The 10,775-nt window shown below is 22.0% G+C and overlaps 1 long non-coding RNA gene across 2 annotated transcripts; it reads right to left on the bottom strand.

Moving 5' to 3' along the window:
• Positions 1-4,174: 4,174 nt before the first annotated feature.
• On the bottom strand, positions 4,175-8,026 carry LOC132927938 (uncharacterized). Of its 2 annotated transcripts, none has more exons than XR_009661907.1 (6): positions 7,920-8,026; positions 6,993-7,099; positions 6,424-6,530; positions 5,674-5,780; positions 4,747-4,853; positions 4,175-4,284 (listed from the first exon to the last, which is right to left on the bottom strand). It is a non-coding gene; the product is annotated as an uncharacterized LOC132927938 (long non-coding RNA). The 2 variants fall into 2 exon arrangements; XR_009661908.1 differs by having other exon boundaries at positions 4,175-4,280.
• Between the last annotated feature and the right edge of the window lie 2,749 nt (positions 8,027-10,775).

The raw sequence follows: 10,775 nt of genomic DNA, 5'->3' as shown, positions 1-10,775 counted from the left end.
TAAGTTAAATATATATATAAGATGAATAATAACTTGTGATTTAGTGTTTAAAAAGTAGTTAAAAATATGAATTGGTAATATTCGTCAAAATAATTATATAAATGATTATTTTATATTGTTTATGAAGTATCAGTTTTAATGAAAAATATGAAAGATAATAATGAAAAATAAGAATAATTTTCCTAATCTAGTAGTCAAGGTTTCAAGACACTAACTTGAGAATTGATTGTTTTATAAACAGTTAAAAATATGAATTAGTAATATTCGTCAAAAATATTATACAAATATGTTATATAGTGTACTCTTTATATCAGCATAAATGAAATATAGGAAAGTTAATAACGAAAAATTAGAATCATTTTCCTTAACTAGTTGTCAGAGTTTCATAACACTAACTTGAAAATTGATTGTTTTATAAACGGTTAAAAATATGAAATGGTAATATTCGTCAAAACTATTATACAAATATGTTTTATAGTGTACTCTTTATATCAGCATAAATGAAATATAGGAAAGTTAATAACAAAAAATTATAATCATTTTCCTTAACTAGTTGTCAGAGTTTCATGACACTAACTTGAGAAATGCTTGTTTTATAAAAAGTTAAAATTATGATTTAGTAACATTCGTCAAAATTATCATATAAACGTAGCAAAAATAAAAAGATTTATATAGCTATGGCAAATTTTAAGTTTGAAGATTACAAGCTAAATGTCTTTACCAAATCATTTATTCAGATTATTAACAAATTCTTATTTTTTAACTACTATTAAAATCAGTATGAATAACATTCATTCAGCATTTCACGTACATTGCAAAAATCGATTAGTATTATCTGTATCTTGTTGTTATTTTTAACATAGAATCTTGTTAATTTCTCCAAGTGGTATGAACGCCAATGAACTGCTTTACTGCTATCTAAAAAAATGTAGTAAGTTAAATATATATATAAGATAAATAATAACTTGTGATTTAGTGTTTAAAAAGTAGTTAAAAATATGAATTGGTAATATTCGTCAAATTAATTATATAAATGATTATTTTATATTGTTTTTGAAGTATCAGTTTTAATGAAAAATATGAAAGATAATAATGAAAAATAAGAATAATTTTCCTAATCTAGTAGTCAAGGTTTCAAGACACTAACTTGAGAATTGATTATATTAAAAACAGTTAAAAATATGAATTGGTAATATTCGTCAAAATTATTATATAAATGATTATTTAATATTGTTTATGAAGTATCAGGTTTAATGAAACATATGAAAGATAACAATGAAAAATAAGAATAATTTTCCTAATCTAGTAGTCAAGATTTCAAGACACTAACTTGAGAATTGATTGTTTTATAAACAGTTAAAAATATGAATTGGTAATATTCGTCAAAAATATTATACAAATATGTTATATAGTGTACTCTTTATATCAGCATAAATGAAATATAGGAAAGTTAATAACGAAAAATTAGAATCATTTTCCTTAACTAGTTGTCAGAGTTTCATGACACTAACTTGAGAATTGCTTGTTTTATAAAAAGTTAAAATTATGATTTAGTAACATTCGTCAAAATTATCATATAAACGTAGCAAAAATAAAAAGATTTATATAGCTATGGCAAATTATATGTTTGAAGATTACAAGCTAAATGTCTTTACCAAATTATTTATTCAGATTATTAACAAATTCTTATTTTTTTAACTACTATTAAAATCAGTATGAATAACATTCATTCAGCATTTCACGTACATTGCATAAATCGATTAGTATTATGTGTTTCTTGTTGTTATTTTTAACATAGAATCTTGTTAATTTCTCCAAGTGGTATGAACGCCAATAAACTGCTTTACTGCTATCTAAGAAAATGTAGCAAGTTAAATATATATATAAGATGAATAATAACTTGTGATTTAGTGTTTAATAAGTAGTTAAAAATATGAATAGGTAATATTCGTCAAAATTATTATACAAATATGTTTTATAGTATACTCTTTATATCAGCATAAATGAAATATATGGAAGATAATAATGAAAAATAAGAATTATTTTCCTAATCTAATAGTCAAGGTTTCAAGACACTAACTTGAGAATTGATTGTATTAAAAACAGTTAAAAATATGAATTGGTAATATTCGTCAAAATTATTATATAAATGATTATTTAATATTGTTTATGAAGTATCAGGTTTAATGAAACATATGAAAGATAACAATGAAAAATAAGAATAATTTTCCTAATCTAGTAGATTTCAAGACACTAACTTGAGAATTGATTGTTTTATAAAAAGTTAAAAATATGAATTGGTAATATTCGTCAAAAATATTATACAAATATGTTATATATTGTACTCTTTATATCAGCATAAATGAAATATAGGAAAGTTAATAATGTTAAATTAGAATCATTTTCCTTAACTAGTTGTCAGAGTTTCATGACACTAACTTGAGAATTGCTTGTTTTATAAAAAGTTAAAATTATGATTTAGTAACATTCGTCAAAATTATCATATAAACGTAGCAAAAATAAAAAGATTTATATAGCTATGGCAAATTTTAAGTTTGAAGATTACAAGCTAAATGTCTTTACCAAATTATTTATTCAGATTATTAACAAATTCTTATTTTTTTAACTACTATTAAAATCAGTATGAATAACATTCATTCAGCATTTCACGTACATTGCATAAATCGATTAGTATTATGTGTTTCTTGTTGTTATTTTTAACATAGAATCTTGTTAATTTCTCCAAGTGGTATGAACGCCAATAAACTGCTTTACTGCTATCTAAAAAAATGTAGCAAGTTAAATATATATATAAGATGAATAATAACTTGTGATTTAGTGTTTAATAAGTAGTTAAAAATATGAATAGGTAATATTCGTCAAAATTATTATACAAATATGTTTTATAGTGTACTCTTTATATCAGCATAAATGAAATATATGGAAGATAATAATGAAAAATAAGAATTATTTTCCTAATCTAGTAGTCAAGGTTTCAAGACACTAACTTGAGAATTGATTGTTTTATAAAAAGTTAAAATTATGATTTAGTAACATTCGTCAAAATTATCATATAAACGTAGCAAAAATAAAAAGATTTATATAGCTATGGCAAATTTTAAGTTTTAAGATTACAAGCTAAATGTCTTTACCAAATCATTTATTCAGATTATTAACAAATTCTTATTTTTTAACTACTATTAAAATCAGTATGAATAACATTCATTCAGCATTTCACGTACATTGCAAAAATCGATTAGTATTATCTGTATCTTGTTGTTATTTTTAACATAGAATCTTGTTAATTTCTCCAAGTGGTATGAACGCCAATGAACTGCTTTACTGCTATCTAAAAAAATGTAGTAAGTTAAATATATATATAAGATGAATAATAACTTGTGATTTAGTGTTTAAAAAGTAGTTAAAAATATGAATTGGTAATATTCGTCAAATTAATTATATAAATGATTATTTTATATTGTTTTTGAAGTATCAGTTTTAATGAAAAATATGAAAGATAATAATGAAAAATAAGAATAATTTTCCTAATCTAGTAGTCAAGGTTTCAAGACACTAACTTGAGAATTGATTATATTAAAAACAGTTAAAAATATGAATTGGTAATATTCGTCAAAATTATTATATAAATGATTATTTAATATTGTTTATGAAGTATCAGGTTTAATGAAACATATGAAAGATAACAATGAAAAATAAGAATAATTTTCCTAATCTAGTAGTCAAGATTTCAAGACACTAACTTGAGAATTGATTGTTTTATAAACAGTTAAAAATATGAATTGGTAATATTCGTCAAAAATATTATACAAATATGTTATATAGTGTACTCTTTATATCAGCATAAATGAAATATAGGAAAGTTAATAACGAAAAATTAGAATCATTTTCCTTAACTAGTTGTCAGAGTTTCATGACACTAACTTGAGAATTGCTTGTTTTATAAAAAGTTAAAATTATGATTTAGTAACATTCGTCAAAATTATCATATAAACGTAGCAAAAATAAAAAGATTTATATAGCTATGGCAAATTATATGTTTGAAGATTACAAGCTAAATGTCTTTACCAAATTATTTATTCAGATTATTAACAAATTCTTATTTTTTTAACTACTATTAAAATCAGTATGAATAACATTCATTCAGCATTTCACGTACATTGCATAAATCGATTAGTATTATGTGTTTCTTGTTGTTATTTTTAACATAGAATCTTGTTAATTTCTCCAAGTGGTATGAACGCCAATAAACTGCTTTACTGCTATCTAAAAAAATGTAGCAAGTTAAATATATATATAAGATGAATAATAACTTGTGATTTAGTGTTTAATAAGTAGTTAAAAATATGAATAGGTAATATTCGTCAAAATTATTATACAAATATGTTTTATAGTGTACTCTTTATATCAGCATAAATGAAATATATGGAAGATAATAATGAAAAATAAGAATTATTTTCCTAATCTAGTAGTCAAGGTTTCAAGACACTAACTTGAGAATTGATTGTTTTATAAAAAGTTAAAATTATGATTTAGTAACATTCGTCAAAATTATCATATAAACGTAGCAAAAATAAAAAGATTTATATAGCTATGGCAAATTATATGTTTGAAGATTACAAGCTAAATGTCTTTACCAAATTATTTATTCAGATTATTAACAAATTCTTATTTTTTTAACTACTATTAAAATCAGTATGAATAACATTCATTCAGCATTTCACGTACATTGCATAAATCGATTAGTATTATGTGTTTCTTGTTGTTATTTTTAACATAGAATCTTGTTAATTTCTCCAAGTGGTATGAACGCCAATAAACTGCTTTACTGCTATCTAAAAAAATGTAGCAAGTTAAATATATATATAAGATGAATAATAACTTGTGATTTAGTGTTTAATAAGTAGTTAAAAATATGAATAGGTAATATTCGTCAAAATTATTATACAAATATGTTTTATAGTATACTCTTTATATCAGCATAAATGAAATATATGGAAGATAATAATGAAAAATAAGAATTATTTTCCTAATCTAATAGTCAAGGTTTCAAGACACTAACTTGAGAATTGATTGTATTAAAAACAGTTAAAAATATGAATTGGTAATATTCGTCAAAATTATTATATAAATGATTATTTAATATTGTTTATGAAGTATCAGGTTTAATGAAACATATGAAAGATAACAATGAAAAATAAGAATAATTTTCCTAATCTAGTAGATTTCAAGACACTAACTTGAGAATTGATTGTTTTATAAAAAGTTAAAAATATGAATTGGTAATATTCGTCAAAAATATTATACAAATATGTTATATATTGTACTCTTTATATCAGCATAAATGAAATATAGGAAAGTTAATAATGTTAAATTAGAATCATTTTCCTTAACTAGTTGTCAGAGTTTCATGACACTAACTTGAGAATTGCTTGTTTTATAAAAAGTTAAAATTATGATTTAGTAACATTCGTCAAAATTATCATATAAACGTAGCAAAAATAAAAAGATTTATATAGCTATGGCAAATTTTAAGTTTGAAGATTACAAGCTAAATGTCTTTACCAAATTATTTATTCAGATTATTAACAAATTCTTATTTTTTAACTACTATTAAAATCAGTATGAATAACATTCATTCAGCATTTCACGTACATTGCATAAATCGATTAGTATTATCTGTATCTTGTTGTTATTTTTAACATAAAATCTTGTTAATTTCTCCAAGTGGTACGAACGCCAATAAACTGCTATACTGCTATCTAAAAATGTAGTAAGTTAAATATATATATAAGACGAATAATAACTTGTGATTTAGTGTTTAATAAGTAGTTAAAAATATGAATTGGTAATATTCGTCAAAATAATTATATAAATGATTATTTTATATTGTTTATGAAGTATCAGTTTTAATGAAAAATATGAAAGATAATAATGAAAAATAAGAATAATTTTCCTAATCTAGTAGTCAAGGTTTCAAGACACTAACTTGAGAATTGATTGTTTTATAAACAGTTAAAAATATGAATTGGTAATATTCGTCAAAAATATTATACAAATATGTTATATAGTGTACTCTTTATATCAGCATAAATGAAATATAGGAAAGTTAATAACGAAAAATTAGAATCATTTTCCTTAACTAGTTGTCAGAGTTTCATGACACTAACTTGAGAATTGCTTGTTTTATAAAAAGTTAAAATTATGATTTAGTAACATTCGTCAAAATTATCATATAAACGTAGCAAAAATAAAAAGATTTATATAGCTATGGCAAATTATATGTTTGAAGATTACAAGCTAAATGTCTTTACCAAATTATTTATTCAGATTATTAACAAATTCTTATTTTTTTAACTACTATTAAAATCAGTATGAATAACATTCATTCAGCATTTCACGTACATTGCATAAATCGATTAGTATTATGTGTTTCTTGTTGTTATTTTTAACATAGAATCTTGTTAATTTCTCCAAGTGGTATGAACGCCAATAAACTGCTTTACTGCTATCTAAAAAAATGTAGCAAGTTAAATATATATATAAGATGAATAATAACTTGTGATTTAGTGTTTAATAAGTAGTTAAAAATATGAATAGGTAATATTCGTCAAAATTATTATACAAATATGTTTTATAGTGTACTCTTTATATCAGCATAAATGAAATATATGGAAGATAATAATGAAAAATAAGAATTATTTTCCTAATCTAGTAGTCAAGGTTTCAAGACACTAACTTGAGAATTGATTGTTTTATAAAAAGTTAAAATTATGATTTAGTAACATTCGTCAAAATTATCATATAAACGTAGCAAAAATAAAAAGATTTATATAGCTATGGCAAATTATATGTTTGAAGATTACAAGCTAAATGTCTTTACCAAATTATTTATTCAGATTATTAACAAATTCTTATTTTTTTAACTACTATTAAAATCAGTATGAATAACATTCATTCAGCATTTCACGTACATTGCATAAATCGATTAGTATTATGTGTTTCTTGTTGTTATTTTTAACATAGAATCTTGTTAATTTCTCCAAGTGGTATGAACGCCAATAAACTGCTTTACTGCTATCTAAAAAAATGTAGCAAGTTAAATATATATATAAGATGAATAATAACTTGTGATTTAGTGTTTAATAAGTAGTTAAAAATATGAATAGGTAATATTCGTCAAAATTATTATACAAATATGTTTTATAGTATACTCTTTATATCAGCATAAATGAAATATATGGAAGATAATAATGAAAAATAAGAATTATTTTCCTAATCTAATAGTCAAGGTTTCAAGACACTAACTTGAGAATTGATTGTATTAAAAACAGTTAAAAATATGAATTGGTAATATTCGTCAAAATTATTATATAAATGATTATTTAATATTGTTTATGAAGTATCAGGTTTAATGAAACATATGAAAGATAACAATGAAAAATAAGAATAATTTTCCTAATCTAGTAGATTTCAAGACACTAACTTGAGAATTGATTGTTTTATAAAAAGTTAAAAATATGAATTGGTAATATTCGTCAAAAATATTATACAAATATGTTATATATTGTACTCTTTATATCAGCATAAATGAAATATAGGAAAGTTAATAATGTTAAATTAGAATCATTTTCCTTAACTAGTTGTCAGAGTTTCATGACACTAACTTGAGAATTGCTTGTTTTATAAAAAGTTAAAATTATGATTTAGTAACATTCGTCAAAATTATCATATAAACGTAGCAAAAATAAAAAGATTTATATAGCTATGGCAAATTTTAAGTTTGAAGATTACAAGCTAAATGTCTTTACCAAATTATTTATTCAGATTATTAACAAATTCTTATTTTTTAACTACTATTAAAATCAGTATGAATAACATTCATTCAGCATTTCACGTACATTGCATAAATCGATTAGTATTATCTGTATCTTGTTGTTATTTTTAACATAAAATCTTGTTAATTTCTCCAAGTGGTACGAACGCCAATAAACTGCTATACTGCTATCTAAAAATGTAGTAAGTTAAATATATATATAAGACGAATAATAACTTGTGATTTAGTGTTTAATAAGTAGTTAAAAATATGAATTGGTAATATTCGTCAAAATAATTATATAAATGATTATTTTATATTGTTTATGAAGTATCAGTTTTAATGAAAAATATGAAAGATAATAATGAAAAATAAGAATAATTTTCCTAATCTAGTAGTCAAGGTTTCAAGACACTAACTTGAGAATTGATTGTTTTATAAACAGTTAAAAATATGAATTGGTAATATTCGTCAAAAATATTATACAAATATGTTATATAGTGTACTCTTTATATCAGCATAAATGAAATATAGGAAAGTTAATAACGAAAAATTAGAATCATTTTCCTTAACTAGTTGTCAGAGTTTCATAACACTAACTTGATAATTGATTGTTTTATAAACGGTTAAAAATATGAAATGGTAATATTCGTCAAAAATATCATATAAACGTAGCAAAAATAAAAAGATTTATATAGCTATGGCAAATTTTAAGTTTGAAGATTACAAGCTAAATGTCTTTACCAAATTATTTATTCAGATTATTAACAAATTCTTATTTTTTAACTACTATTAAAATCAGTATGAATAACATTCATTCAGCATTTCACGTACATTGCAAAAATCGATTAGTATTATCTGTATCTTGTTGTTATTTTTAACATAGAATCTTGTTAATTTCTCCAAGTGGTATGAACGCCAATGAACTGCTTTACTGCTATCTAAAAAAATGTAGTAAGTTAAATATATATATAAGATGAATAATAACTTGTGATTTAGTGTTTAAAAAGTAGTTAAAAATATGAATTGGTAATATTCGTCAAATTAATTATATAAATGATTATTTTATATTGTTTATGAAGTATCAGTTTTAATGAAAAATATGAAAGATAATAATGAAAAATAAGAATAATTTTCCTAATCTAGTAGTCAAGGTTTCAAGAAACTAACTTGAGAATTGATTATATTAAAAACAGTTAAAAATATGAATTGGTAATATTCGTCAAAATTATTATATAAATGATTATTTAATATTGTTTATGAAGTATCAGGTTTAATGAAACATATGAAAGATAACAATGAAAAATAAGAATAATTTTCCTAATCTAGTAGATTTCAAGACACTAACTTGAGAATTGATTGTTTTATAAAAAGTTAAAATTATGATTTAGTAACATTCGTCAAAATTATCATATAAACGTAGCAAAAATAAAAAGATTTATATAGCTATGGCAAATTTTAAGTTTTAAGATTACAAGCTAAATGTCTTTACCAAATCATTTATTCAGATTATTAACAAATTCTTATTTTTTAACTACTATTAAAATCAGTATGAATAACATTCATTCAGCATTTCACGTACATTGCAAAAATCGATTAGTATTATCTGTATCTTGTTGTTATTTTTAACATAGAATCTTGTTAATTTCTCCAAGTGGTATGAACGCCAATGAACTGCTTTACTGCTATCTAAAAAAATGTAGTAAGTTAAATATATATATAAGATGAATAATAACTTGTGATTTAGTGTTTAAAAAGTAGTTAAAAATATGAATTGGTAATATTCGTCAAAATAATTATATAAATGATTATTTTATATTGTTTATGAAGTATCAGTTTTAATGAAAAATATGAAAGATAATAATGAAAAATAAGAATAATTTTCCTAATCTAGTAGTCAAGGCTTCAAGACACTAACTTGAGAATTGATTGTTTTATAAACAGTTAAAAATATGAATTGGTAATATTCGTCAAAAATATTATACAAATATGTTATATAGTGTACTCTTTATATCAGCATAAATGAAATATAGGAAAGTTAATAACGAAAAATTAGAATCATTTTCCTTAACTAGTTGTCAGAGTTTCATAACACTAACTTGATAATTGATTGTTTTATAAACGGTTAAAAATATAAAATGGTAATATTCGTCAAAACTATTATACAAATATGTTTTATAGTGTACTCTTTATATCAGCATAAATGAAATATAGGAAAGTTAATAACAAAAAATTATAATCATTTTCCTTAACTAGTTGTCAGAGTTTCATGACACTAACTTGAGAAATGCTTGTTTTATAAAAAGTTAAAATTATGATTTAGTAACATTCGTCAAAATTATCATATAAACGTAGCAAAAATAAAAAGATTTATATAGCTATGGCAAATTTTAAGTTTGAAGATTACAAGCTAAATGTCTTTACCAAATCATTTATTCAGATTATTAACAAATTCTTATTTTTTAACTACTATTAAAATCAGTATGAATAACATTCATTCAGCATTTCACGTACATTGCAAAAATCGATTAGTATTATCTGTATCTTGTTGTTATTTTTAACATAGAATCTTGTTAATTTCTCCAAGTGGTATGAACGCCAATGAACTGCTTTACTGCTATCTAAAAAAATGTAGTAAGTTAAATATATATATAAGATGAATAATAACTTGTGATTTAGTGTTTAAAAAGTAGTTAAAAATATGAATTGGTAATATTCGTCAAAATTATTATACAAATATGTTTTATAGTGTACTCTTTATATCAGCATAAATGAAATATATGGAAGATAATAATGAAAAATAAGAATTATTTTCCTAATCTAATAGTCAAGGTTTCAAGACACTAACTTGAGAATTGATTGTATTAAAAACAGTTAAAAATATGAATTGGTAATATTCGTCAAAATTATTATATAAATGATTATTTAATATTGTTTATGA

This window comes from Rhopalosiphum padi, chromosome 3 (genome assembly GCF_020882245.1).
Source record: "Rhopalosiphum padi isolate XX-2018 chromosome 3, ASM2088224v1, whole genome shotgun sequence".
NCBI lineage: Eukaryota > Metazoa > Arthropoda > Insecta > Hemiptera > Aphididae > Rhopalosiphum > Rhopalosiphum padi.
Note: the sequence above shows the minus strand (reverse complement) of the source record. Positions and strands in the feature narration are given on the sequence as shown.